The sequence below is a fragment of the Mus musculus genome, chromosome 17 (assembly GCF_000001635.26).
Source record: "Mus musculus strain C57BL/6J chromosome 17, GRCm38.p6 C57BL/6J".
Taxonomy (NCBI): domain Eukaryota; kingdom Metazoa; phylum Chordata; class Mammalia; order Rodentia; family Muridae; genus Mus; species Mus musculus.
The window spans coordinates 63,877,312-63,890,239 of NC_000083.6; the positions used below are offsets into that span (position 1 = coordinate 63,877,312).

The following is a 12,928-nucleotide window of genomic DNA, read 5'->3' on the forward strand; positions in this document are numbered from 1 at the left end:
TGCTGCTTCCCTTTCCCCCTTCAATCTCTCCCGTGTCTTCCTTTCTTTGATTGTGTGTGCGTGTGTGTATGAATGCATGCACGCATAAGTACATAAACACAACCCTGATTTCAGGGCTGACAGCTTGGTATTGGATACCCAATTAGGGAGTCATTCCTAGGGAAGACCGAGTCTCAGACTTAGCAGTTGTTAGTTGCATGTGGCTCTTTGTCTGAAGTGGGTCCTGCTGTTTCCACATGGAACACATTTTTTAAAGTGTACTAACTCATTACTTCTGCTGTGCTTTGGCTTGAAGTTTTATGCTTTGAAAATGGAGAAAAACAAGAGTAGGTGCTTCAAGAGTGGGGACGCTGGGTGGGAGAGAAAATGGACATTGGGGTAACTGTGGAGAGAGAGAGAGAGAGAGAGAGAGAGAGAGAGAGAGAGAGAGAGAGAGAAGAAAGAGAAAGAGAAAGAGAAAGAGAAAGAGAAAGAGAAAGAGAAAGAGAAAGAGAAAGAAAAAGAAAGGAGAGAGCGAGCCAGTTAGGTCAGTGTGGCATTCTTACTTGGTGAAGGTGAAGACCCGTGGAAGTCAGTTTCTAGGAGTAGCTTTGCTGTGCTTCACACACACACACACACACACATACACAAATTTTCTCTTTCCTCTCTATTGAGTGGCTCTGACTCCTTACATTTCTTCTTGCAGCTCAGTTCTTTTGGCTAGACCTATGATCACTCCCGTGAGACTTCACTGCACCCTTTCTCAAGTGTCTTCTTCATCCCTAATGTGTCATTCCTCACCATGGACCTGCTACGTTAGCTAAGGCATGGGCCAGCGGGGCTAGTAGGAAGGTAGGACTCCTTTACTCTTCTTAGTAAATTACTGAAACTTTTGTTTGGCCTCTGAACCTGTGATATTTTGTGCTAACATTGTAGTGCTCTTTCCATTAGATTACTATACTTTGAAACTATCATTTTATGTGTAGTTTGTTCTTACTTGTTGTTTAGAATAATTTATTTCACGTAGGACACTTGTGATTGAGTAGGTTTTTCAGCTAAGACTTTTGATTGACAGAATTCCAGTTCCTGTATTACGTCTTTAACCCATGTGCCCACCAGTCCTACATTTTCAAATTCTTGGTACCAAACCTGACATGCTTTTCTTCTTGAGAAGTTCTTTCTTTGTCTTAGTTCTGGTTTCTGTATCTCTTTGTTTCCAGAAAGACTCTGAAGTGATGTGAAACTAAATTAAGTTCATAATTAATTAATTAATTATTTTAATTAAAAGGCATATAAAATAAAGCATTAAATAGTATATATTAAAAATATGTTGGACATGGTGGTGTATGCTTTTAATCCAAGCACTTAAAAGGCAGAGGCAGGTGAGTTTGAAGCCAGCTAGGTCTATATAGTTTTCAAGTGCCTGAAGAGACTGGAAGGAAACATCAGACCCCTTGAGGTCGACTTACAGGATAGCAGTGGAGTGTCACATGGGTGCCAGGGATCAACGCTGGGTCCTCTCATCAGATCAATTTTATAGTCAGCCTTTTAGAACTGGTACTCGTGATGAAGCTGAAATTTAGTAGTTATTAAACATAAGTCTGCTATGTTACTCATGTCTTCTAAAATTGTTGATGGCCTTATTTTCCTTTGTTTCCCTTTCAAAGGTTAAAAAATTTAAGAGATTTTACTTTCTTTGTGTGCATGTTTGCCTGCATGCGTGTATGCATGTGCACCACATACTTGCCTGCTGCCTGCAAAAGAGAGTGTCACATCTTCTGGAACTAGAATGGCAGATGGTTGTGAGTCACCCCATCCTCTGGGAGAACAGCTGGTACTCCTAACTGCGGAGTCAACTCTCCGGCCCTTTTCTGAAGGAGTTTAAGATGCTTTGTTACAATACAAGAGTTAATAGTTATTGATTGTTCTCTGTGTGTGAGACATTTGGTTAGATGTCATAAATCTATTTTTTGTCCTATTGGCCTATACGTTTTTCTGTTTTCATGTGGTTAGCTTCTTAAAATTTATTTTATTTTATTTTATTAGGTATTTATTTAATTTACATTTCCAATGCTATCCCAAAAGTCCCCCACACGCTCCCCCCACTCCACTCCCACTTCTTGGCCCTGGCGTTCCCCTGTACTGGGGCATATAAAGTTTGCACGACCAATGGGCCTCTCTTTCCACTGATGGCCGACCAGGCCATCTTCTGATACATATGCAGCTAGAGACACGAGCTCCGGGGGTACTGGTTAGTTCATACCGTTGTTTCACCTATAGGGTTGCAGATCCCTTCAGGTCCTTGGTTACTTTCTCTAGCTCCTCCATTGGGGGCCCTGTGATCCATCCAATAGCTGACTGTGAGCATCCACTTCTGTGTTTGCTAGGCCCCAGCATAGTCTCATAAGAGACAGCTATATCTGGGTCCTTTCAGCAAATCTTGCTAGTGTGTGCAATGGTGCCAGCATTTGGAAGCTGATTATGGGGTGGATCCGTGGATATGGCAGTCTCTGAATGGTCCATCCTTTCGTCACAGCTCCAAACCTTGTCTCTGTAACTCCTTCCATGCGTGTTTTGTTCCCAATTCCAAGAAGGGGCACAGTGTCCACACTTTGGTCTTCATTCTTCTTGAGTTTCATGTGTTTAGCAAATTGTATCTTATATCTTGGGTATTCTAAGTTTCTGGGTTAATATCCACTTATCAGTGAGTACATATTGTGTGAGTTCTTTGAGGTAACCCAATTAAAATTTATTTTTAAGGTCAAAAGACAAAAGAATCTCTTTCTCCTCCTCCCTCTCTCTTCCCCTCCCTCCCCCCTGCACCTCCTCCCCTGTGTGTATGTGTGTGTGTGTGTGAGTGTGTGTGTGTGTATGTGTTGGCTGCATAGCATGTGGCAAACTCAGGTCCTCTGCAAGAGCAGCCAGCTTTCGTAACCCTTGAGCCGTCTGTCTGGCCTTGTTATTGTTTGAGTTGTAAGGCCGAGAGATTATGGTTGAAATTGGGACTTAGGAGCTGGCTTGAATCTTTGGCCCTTACTCATTTCTACTTCCTCTCCAGTCAGTGGAAGCCTAAAGCAATCTGTGATCTGCTCGGGGTCCTGCCCCTGGTTCTCAGGATCTAGAAGGCAGGTCTGGTTGTATTCCTCAAGCCTCAGTCTCACTGGATTCTCCGTTCTGTCTTCTGCTCTCTCTGGTGCTTCATTCAGCAGTGTGTCATGCTCACAAACACTGTAGCCGTGGGGCAGTGACCATGGGCACCTTGTTGTCATCAAGACTCATTCTGACATTTGCCCCAGCTTTTATTCCTCTTTCATTTACATAGTTTGAAACCATATTAAGACATTGTAACTAAAGCTAGGTGGTGATTATCCCAGCTCTCAGGAGGTAGAGGCAGGTGGATCTCTGGGTTTGAGGCCAGTCTAGTCCATAGAGTGAGTCCAGGATAGCCAGGACTACACAAAGAAACCCTGTCTTGAAAAACAAGACAAAAACAAAAGAAAAAAAAAAGTACCATAATTAAAATTTTAGCATGCAGATCATGCAAATAAGGATAATTTCCCCATATAATCATAATATTGAGGTCATATAAAAGAGTCAACATTAAGGATGTGGTTTGTTAATCTTAACCCATTTGTGATGCTGCAATATAACACTTCATAATAGGTAATTTATAAACAAGAGAAATATATTGACCATATCTCTGAAGGCTTGTAAAAACTGTTTCAAGGTATGCTTGGAGGTTTGGTGGTTGGTGAAAGCCTGTTCCTTACATATGAAACTATTTGAATGTCTTCACATTGCAGAAGTGATGGCAATGCCCTGGAACCGCTTTATAGTGAGCATTAGGCATGTCCATGTGAGGGGAGCCCTCATCTCTTCCTGTATCACCGTGGTGGTTAAATACCAATATAGATTCTTTTTTTGATTGAAAGCCTAGGAGATTTACTTATTTATACTTATGTATGTATTTGAGATTATATCATTTTCCCACCTCTAGACCCTCCTATATAACAGTCCTTGCTTTCTTTCAAATTCACGGTCTCTTTTTAAATTGATTGTTAATGTATGTGTGTGTGTGTGTGTGTGTGTGTGTGTGAGTGAGTGTGTATGTGTACAGTTAACTACATATAACATCTGCTTAGTCTGTATATTGTTACTTACATGTATGTTTTCAAAGCTGACCATTTGGCCTAGGATAACCAATGGGTATGCTCCTCCCTGGGGAAGACTGTTTCTTCAGCTCTCTTCATTCTTTAGTGGCCTGCAGTTCCTTGTGTAGGTTTGAGGCCTTGTGGGTTTCCCCAATCCACTTTGCCGTGCCTGTTGCTGTCCTTGCTTAGCTTACATTTGGGTAGTCATGTTGGTGGGACTTTATGGGTTAGTGAGAGTTTATGGGTATAGCTTCTGATATAATTAGGAGACCCAGTCTTATAGCAAACTTCCTGATCCTTTGGCTCATACAGTCCTTCTGCCCCACGTCCACAATGTTCCCTGAGCCTTAGGTGTAGGAGTGTTTTGTAGAGGTATCTGGTGGGACTGGTCTCTATCTTCTGTGTTTTGATTTGTTGTGGTTTTCTGTAACAGTCTCCATATGTTACAAAGAGAAGTTTTCCTGTTGAGGTGCAGGGACTACACTTACATGTGGGTATAGATAAGGATACATATTTAGACTATAGTTAGGGATTGTGTTCCTTAAGTAAAGTGACAGGTGTAGGTTAACATGCATGACTTCACTAGCCCTGGGGAGTTAGCCAGGTGCTCAGGATGGAGAGCTGTTGGTTATTGCCAAGGTATGTGAAACACTACTCACTCCTAGAGTTAGTATGCCATACTGCTTGTAGTTGTGGTTCATAGACATGGGAGCTGGGTAGAATGGTTGGTTCTTTTCCTCCTTGGAAGCATGTCTGGTGCCTTCTGGTACCATGAAAACTAGACCTTCATGAGAAGGCTTTCAGGTCAGTTCCAGGCCAGTTCCATTGTGGGCTCCTTGTTTGAAGCACAGTGTCTTCAGCAATGGGGACTTGCCTTCTACTTCTCTGGGGCAACCGGGGACAATAGCAATAGCCTGCAATGTTTTGGGAGTCTCAATGAATCCTGACCAACAACTCTAAAAAGGACTTCTCATGCCTGTTGTGAGGTATCTGTTAGATGGTCTTTGGCTTTTGGAGGGAGCTTTGTCAGCCCAGATGTCAAAATTTCATTTGAACTATATATGTACACTCATACACAAACTTAGGTATATTACAGGTTTTAGTTAGGTGGATCGCTAATAGAATGCTTCCTTAGGACTGTGAATACCCTTACTGGTATTGTACTGTCCTCTCCTGCTTTTGTTTTATCTCCCTACTTATATTCCTGTTTTCACCAATAGATTACTTTGTATATTACTCCTCCCTTCTCTATTGCTACCCAACCCTAGTCCAGCAATGCTCCCTTTTGACTTTACTGTTCTCTGCAGTTATTTCAGGATGTATACTCATAGCTGAAAATGTGAGCTAGAAGCCTTAGATGGGAGGGAAATGTGACATCTGTCTTTCTGGACCTGGGTTGCCTCACTCAGTATGATCTTCTCTTGTAGAAAGTTCATGTCTTCATTATTCTTTTTGGCTGAATAGTATTCTATAGTATATATGTACCACACTTTCATTATGCATTTGCCAAACAAATTTAATTGTGTTTTCATACAAAATGATTAAAATCTCATACTTTCTCTTGTTTTTTTATTTTATTTTTTATTTTTTAGATTTATTTTATTTTGTGTGTTTGAGTGCTTTGTCTGCATATATATCTGCTCCCTACATGTATGCCTGGTACCTAAGGAAGTGGAGAGCCTCAGTGTGGATGCTGGGAATCAAACCTTGGTCCTTTGCAAGAACAAGTGCTCTTAGCCGCTGAGTCAACACTCCAGCCCCCCTCTCAAAAATTTATTGTTACAAATACATTTATTTATAATAGTTATTTATAATACATTTTAAAATGTATTAAAATGTATCGACAATTTCTTACATGCATTTTGTGTACTGGTCATTTTTTCATGCTCTCTCTCATATTCCTCTCACCCCTGCCTGATCCCTTTTCCCCAGTAAGTCCCCTCTCACTTTGATGTTTGCTTCTGTGCCTGCTGAGTTTACATAGCATTGCTTGCGTGTGTTAGGATTTATCTTCTGGAGTTTTGGCAACCTCACAGTGGATTTCTATTCAAGAAAATGATACTCTCTCTCCCGGAACCCTTAACGGCCTCACAAGTCCCTTTGCTTTCTGTGATGGGTTGTAGACTGGCCTTACCTTGTACAGGTCTTATGTAGGTAATTGTAGCTGCTGTGAGTTCGTCAGTGCCATGGCTATGTCATATCCAGAAGACAGAGATTTACACAACTTCTCCCAGTGGTCTAGCCTCTGCATATGGGGCCAGTGTAGGAAATTTTGAGGGAAGTGTATGTCCAGACCAGAGCAGTCTGTATGTGGCAATCTGTATTCAGGCCTCACTGATTATTCTTGGAAACGTTTCTTTGGTGTTTTATCTAGGATTCAGTCAGCTTTCATGCATTCCATTTGGTTCTTATGGCTCTTAGTTCTTTTGTGTTAACTCGTTCCCTGTCTTGTTGTTTGTTTCTTTGATGTTGATGATCAGGTTTTTCACTTAAGGGTTATAGTTTGAAAAGACAAACTTACTTAATGTCTCTTTTGAGTATGATCTGCTTTCTAAGAATGTTATATATCACGAGTTGTAAAGTGGTTTGGATATAAATCTTACTAGTTAATGATTATATGAATTCAAGTGGTACCAATAGTTCATCAGAGGCAGAGTGGAAGTTTTCTGATTTTCTTAACCTTGTATGTCGTATGTAAATCTATGTACTTTTATGGTATGCATGTAAAGTCAGAGGATGTTACCCTGAGCCATTTCACTTGCCAATAGTTTGATTACATGGTTTTATTAGTGTAGTTGCCAGACTCCAATGGTGAACTTGATTGAATCTCTGTAAGAATTCTAGGTAAAGGAAACAAAACATTTCCCCAATAAAATGTCTGTTTTAAAAATCCGTGTTTCTAATTTGAGAGAGAAGCCTCAGTGCAGATTAACTCTATGCTGTCAAAAATCCAATATTCATCAAGTATAGTGGTACATACTTTTACATTACATGTTCTCTCTCTTAAGATTTCTTTATTTCTTGATTTAATGTGAGTACATTGTTGCTGTCTTCAAAGACAATTTAGGGCCTTTGGAAGAACAGAGAGTGCTCTTAACTGCTGAGCCATCTCTCCAGCCCCTGGCACACACTTGGGAGTCAGAGGCAAGATCTTTGAATTCAAGGCCAACCTGACCTATATAGTGAGTTCTAGGACAACCAGAACTACCTAATGAGGCCCTGTCTCAAATGAATGAATGAGTAAATAAAGAAGTAAATAAATGCATACATACATGCATACATACATGAAAGTACAGTATTCATTTATTTCATTCTTTCTTAATCCCCTACCCTCTTCTCCCTCCTTATGTTCCCCTTCTTCCTTGGAGACAGTTATCTTATGCATCCCAGGTTGCTCTCAAACTTGCAGTGTAGCTGAGGAACTTCTTATTCTCTTGCCTGCAACTCCAAGTGCTAGGATTATTCCAGTGTATTCTATAATGCCAGAAGAACCAATATTTCCGTCTTTGCATTTGCAGAATGCAAAAGCTGACAGTTACAGAGCCAAAAACTGAGGAGCAGGGTACAGTTTAGAATAGATACTTCTATATATCTGTATGCTCGTAAGATATACCACAGGAATCTGCTCATTCTGCAAAGAAAATAGTCATCTATTTTATATTTTGCTATTTAACATCTTTAATTCTGTTTATGAAATTTGTATATATGGATATAGCCTAATAGAATTTAACTTCTAATTTTCGAAAACTACAGTTTTATGATTCTTTAAAGAATACTTAATCATGTTTATGGGAAAACAAAGTCCCAAACTGAAGATCACTAAATAAGATAGAATCAAATAAATAGGTTAAATAAATCTAAATACCTAGCATTTTAGTAGGATTTATATTAGTTTCACTTTTTAAAAATTTGCTTTTTAAAAAGAGATACTGTTGGGGTGGGGATACAGCTCAGTTGGAGGCATGCTTACCTACCATGCATAAAGCCTGGGTTTGACCCCTGCATTGCATTAATTGAGCCTGTGTTTTGCTTGTGATAGATAACAGAGTTAGTTCTTAGCAGAGGCAGGAAGGGCAGATGTTCAAGGTCATTCTCAGCTGCCCATAGGCTTAAGGTCAGTCTAGGCTATGGGAGATCTGGATTTTTTTTTTTTTTAATGATTATGTTGGCAACAGAATATATGTACTTTTATATATTATCCTGTTACAGCCTGGTTAGTAATTGATATCCACTAAATTATATAAATTTATGTATGTATTTATATGATTACTTAGGTGTAGATGTCTGTGAAGGGCAGAGATGTCTGGTCCCCTGGAACTGGACTTACGTGTGATTGTAAGCCACTTGTTGAGTTCTAGGAATTTAACTGAGGTCCTCTATGAAAGTGGGCATGCTCTTAACTTCTGAGCTAGGGCTCTAGCCCCTAAATTATAGAGATTTCTATCCTTGTAATAACCTAAGTCCCAGTGGTATACAAATGAAAAGCCTATGATATTCTTGTTTCAGATAGCACAAAGTCTAATGGAAATGTACTGTAATGAGCTGGGCAGTGGTGGCGCACACCTTTAATCCCAGCACTTGCGAGGCAGAGGCAGTTGGATTTCTGAGTTAGAGGCCAGCCTGGTCTACAGAGTGAGTTCCAGGACAGCCAGGGATCTACAGAGAAACCCTGTCTCGAAACAAACAAAAACCAACCAACCAACCAACCAAACATAAAAAGATAGCTGCACACAGAATTCCAGATCTGAAGAGAGGAACTGTTTGAGAACTGGTTGAGAATTCAGCTTCCAGACTAGGTTGTTGATGATTTTCCAGGGGGGATGTGAATAGAAACTTTAGATTCAGGGAGGGCATAGACGTGGGAAAGATCAGGGGAGGTTTTAGGAACCCTAAAGTTCTAGTTTCCTCCTGTTGCTGTGATAAACATCAAGGCCAGAAGCAACTTGTAGGAGGGAAAAGACTTATCAGCCTTCAGGTGGCCCTCTATCATTGAGAGAAGTCAGGGCAAGAACTCTAGCAGAAACAATGGAGAAACATTGTTTCCTGGTTCATGCTTAGCTAGTTCTCTTATACCTGCCTAGGAAGTGGTACTGCCCATAGTGGGCTGAGCAATTAACAACCAAGAAATTCGTCCACAAGATAGACCCACAGGCAAATCCGACCTGGGCAGTTCCTCACTTGAGACTCCCTTTTTATGTGACTCTAGGCTGTGTCACATTTGACAGTTATGGGAGATGGAAGTTGTATTGATTACAGGCAAAGAACTTTGAATTTTAACCTGTAAGATATGGTTGTAAAATTAATACCAAATACTAAGTACTAATAAGTTAATGGCAATTATTCCTGTGTGGTGGATAGTCTTTCTTGTAATCTTAACTGCATTTAGACTCACCTAAAAGAACCCCTTCTGGGTATGCTTCTGAGGGCGTTTCCAATGAGATTTCAATTAGGAAAGACCTACCATGGACATGAGCAGCATTACTACCTGGGATGAGGTCCTGAACTGAGGTAGGAAGAGAAGGAGCCACCAGAGCATGTGCTACTGTTCCTGCTTCTCGGCTTCTTGGGTGGCATCACATTCCAAGCTGCTCTTACTGCCTTGCCTTTCCAAGATGGACTAGGTGCTCTTCTGGAACATGAGCCAAAGCAAACCTTCCTGCCTTAGCTCCCTTTTGTCAGGCATTTGGCTACAATGTTGAGAAAGGTAAGATAAAGTATAGATCCCTGGGCATTGGAGATGATTGCGCAATACTGTGTAGCTTCACCCAGTTAATTCACTTTGTAGCTTTCTCTTATCTACTGTATCTGAGTCACTTTTCTAAGTGATGGAGGTGACTGGTACAGAAGAGAGTGTATACCTGCTTGTCTAGAATTTGTATTACAAATCAGCACTGGATACACCTCACCCATGTACCTTTTGGCTGTAGTTGATAATTTAATGTCATTTTCCATACCTTTTATTACTTCTAGAATAAGGATGATTTTGTGACCTCTCTCAACCAAAATTGTATAGTTTGAGAGTTTTTTGATTTGTTTTCAAAATCTTACTACATAGCCCAGGCCTGATACTAATTCTATCTTGAGTTCTGGTACACAACCATACCTAAGGTCAAGGGCTGGCCATTTTGAAAAATTGAAATTTTTACTGACATAATTATAAGTTACTCTTTTATTTTTACTTTTGAGAGTATAGTGTAATTACAGCATCTCTTCCTCCAAATCCTCTCATATACTCTTCCCTGCTTTCCTTCAAATTCATGGCATTTTCCACTGTTACTGTATGTATGTATATGTATGTATATGTAGGATATGTACAATAAACAGACTATATTTTATACACACACACACACTGCTTTTAAGTCATAAGAAGTATAGAGAGACTTCATGTATCCTTTGTCTGGGTTTGAACTCCCATCTGTCCACACTGAGCCTTCAGGAGTCTCATTGTATAGCCTTACTTCTTGTTGGATTTCTGACTTGGTATGATTTGACCTTTTTTTAAAACCCTGTCTCCACAGTCTAGTGAGAAGTAAAAATGCATAAGAAGAGGTTTTTATTTTCTTAATATGCCTTTTTCTTTATCGGGTGGGTCATTGACTTCCACATGTTATTTTTTTTTGTTTGTTTGTTTTTGTTTTTTTGTTTTTGTTTTTGTTTTTTCTCCTTCAAAAGCAGTATTTTCTTCTGCTCACTCAGGCTTTCTGTTTCTGAGAATAAAAGATTTTCCTTTTTTTTTAAAAAATTAGATATTTTCTTTATTTACATTTCAAATGTTATCCTCTTTCCTAGTTTCCCCTCCGAAAGTCCCCTCTCCCCTCCCCCTGCCCCCTTCCCTTTTAAACAGCCCATTTTCTCTTCTGAATTGTGGATTTGCTCTCATAACTAAGTGTCCCCTACCTTTAGATCCTGAGGATTTGGTCCATTTTTTTCTTTTAATCTGGAATTTATCAGTAAATGTGTTCATGTTTAGTCACTTAAGTCCATGATTCTCTTTAGTTGCTTTTGATAAGGTCTTAGGTAGAGCTGAAGGCCAATGCTTTTCCCTTTAGACCTTTGTTAGAAGTCTCTTGTGCTTGGTGAGTCCATTTTGAAGTGTTGCATTCTGGACCATTATTATTGGCCCCTGAACAATGCCATGTGGTCTTGGTTTTTGTTGCTGTAGAGTGTGTGGTATATATGTGTGTGTTGTGTGTTGTGTGGGTGTATATATGTGCTGTGTGTGTATAAGAGAGTTTGTGTTGTGTGTGTATGTGTAGTGGTGTGTGGTGTGTGTGAATGTGTGTGTGTGTGGCATAAGTGTCAATATTGAGTGTACATGTGTGGTGTGTGAGTGTGTGTATTGTGTAAGCAGGCTTGTCTGTATTTTTCCAGTTTTCTCTTATTCCCTTTCTTTCCCCTTGCCCTCAGAGGAGAGTAGAGCATGCTTTGTGTGAGTCTCCCACAGGTCTCCGAGTATTTCTTTCCTGTTTTCTGTTGTCTGGCTGGGTGGACTCTGTAAACTCACTGATAGTGACTTCTGTTGTCGCCACTGTAATGTGGAGCACAACAGAACAATTTGTGTTTCTTCCTTTATAATTTCTCTCTGATTATTCTTGTAGCTTGTCTTCCTTGGTTATATTTTGTATTTTACTGTTGATTTTGAGAGTTTATATCTCATTGCTGAAGTGTTTTTACTATGGCTGCGTTAAAACTCTTACCTTGTTGTGCTGGCACCTGATTCATCTTTGTATTAGTATTCATTATCTTTACATTAAAATTAGGAAAAATTACATTTTCTTGGTGACAGGCAACTTCTGATTGTACCCTTTTTAATTTATGTGTTATGTTGGACTTGGGGAACACTTCACTCTCTCCATAGGTAGCTATCTTGTTTAGTTTTCTAGCATGCGGAGCTAGTCTGCTTTTATGGGTGTCTGTTCCAAGGACAGTTTCATTTTCTCCACTGCGGTTTGATTTTCTTCATTTATCGATAGCCCGCGCTCCCAGGGGTTCTTAGTTGTGCTACCTGAAGCTAAGATGTTCTTTCTTAGGTCAAGTCATGCATCTCTATCATAGTGGGGGAATGTGCTGGCTTTCTTACCACATCCTGCTCTCCTGCTGTCTGTGGAATGGGGAAGACATGTGGTGTCTTAGACTTTTGTACTTTGTGTAAAACCCGGAGCCCTCCTGCCTGTTCTCTCCTCCTGTTCTGAATGAGGAAGGAGTTCCTGAGACCTGTGAGTACAAAGAGGTCTTGTGTATCAGGCAGAAACAGTAGAGATAGCTGCAGAGCCACCAAATGTGTCACCATCACATTCAGGAGAGACAGCTCGGTAATTCTCCTGACATTAACTTGACGCCAGAGTAAGCCCAAGTTTGGATCCTCCACATCTCTCCATGTGTCTTCCATCTGTCTGTAGTTTGTATTTGATCTTTGTATCTGACCTGTTCCTGACAAAGAGCTTTGTTTTGTATTTACTGAACAACACAGAAATCGTCACATGGCGGAGCAACTGGACACTTGAAAGAAATCCTTAACAGAGTGTTACACGGGATTAAGTCACTGACCCCAACTGAGTCAGATAACAAACATCATTGTGAGCACGTGGTTATGGTGCTTCTAACATTTATGATGGATATTTGTTATAGAAGGTTGCTTTCCACCTATGGGCTGTTCTCAGTAAATGCTTGCGATAACACACCTGTCCACATGCATTGCTGTAGGTCAGGGGCATGGAAGAATACATAGTTTAAGGTTAAAGCTGTGCATTAGCTCAGGATTTGAAAGCTGATTACATGGGAAATCCAACACAAGTAAG

At 40.2% G+C, this 12,928-nt stretch overlaps 1 protein-coding gene across 16 annotated transcripts in view; it reads left to right on the top strand.

Annotated features, from left to right (window-relative positions):
* Fer (fer (fms/fps related) protein kinase) overlaps positions 1 to 12,928 on the top strand; it is a 284,447-nt gene that overhangs the window by 15,239 nt on the left and 256,280 nt on the right. For 8 of the 16 annotated variants that reach the window (XR_385280.4, XR_003952085.1, XR_003952087.1 and 5 more), the window contains exon 2: positions 686 to 831. The exons of 7 other annotated variants lie outside the window; for them this stretch is intronic. The gene's annotated coding sequence lies outside the window, so the exon portion shown is untranslated. Of the gene's footprint in view, positions 1 to 685; positions 832 to 12,928 lie in introns of those variants that run through there. One more of the 16 variants, NM_001286415.1, reaches the window with a different exon arrangement.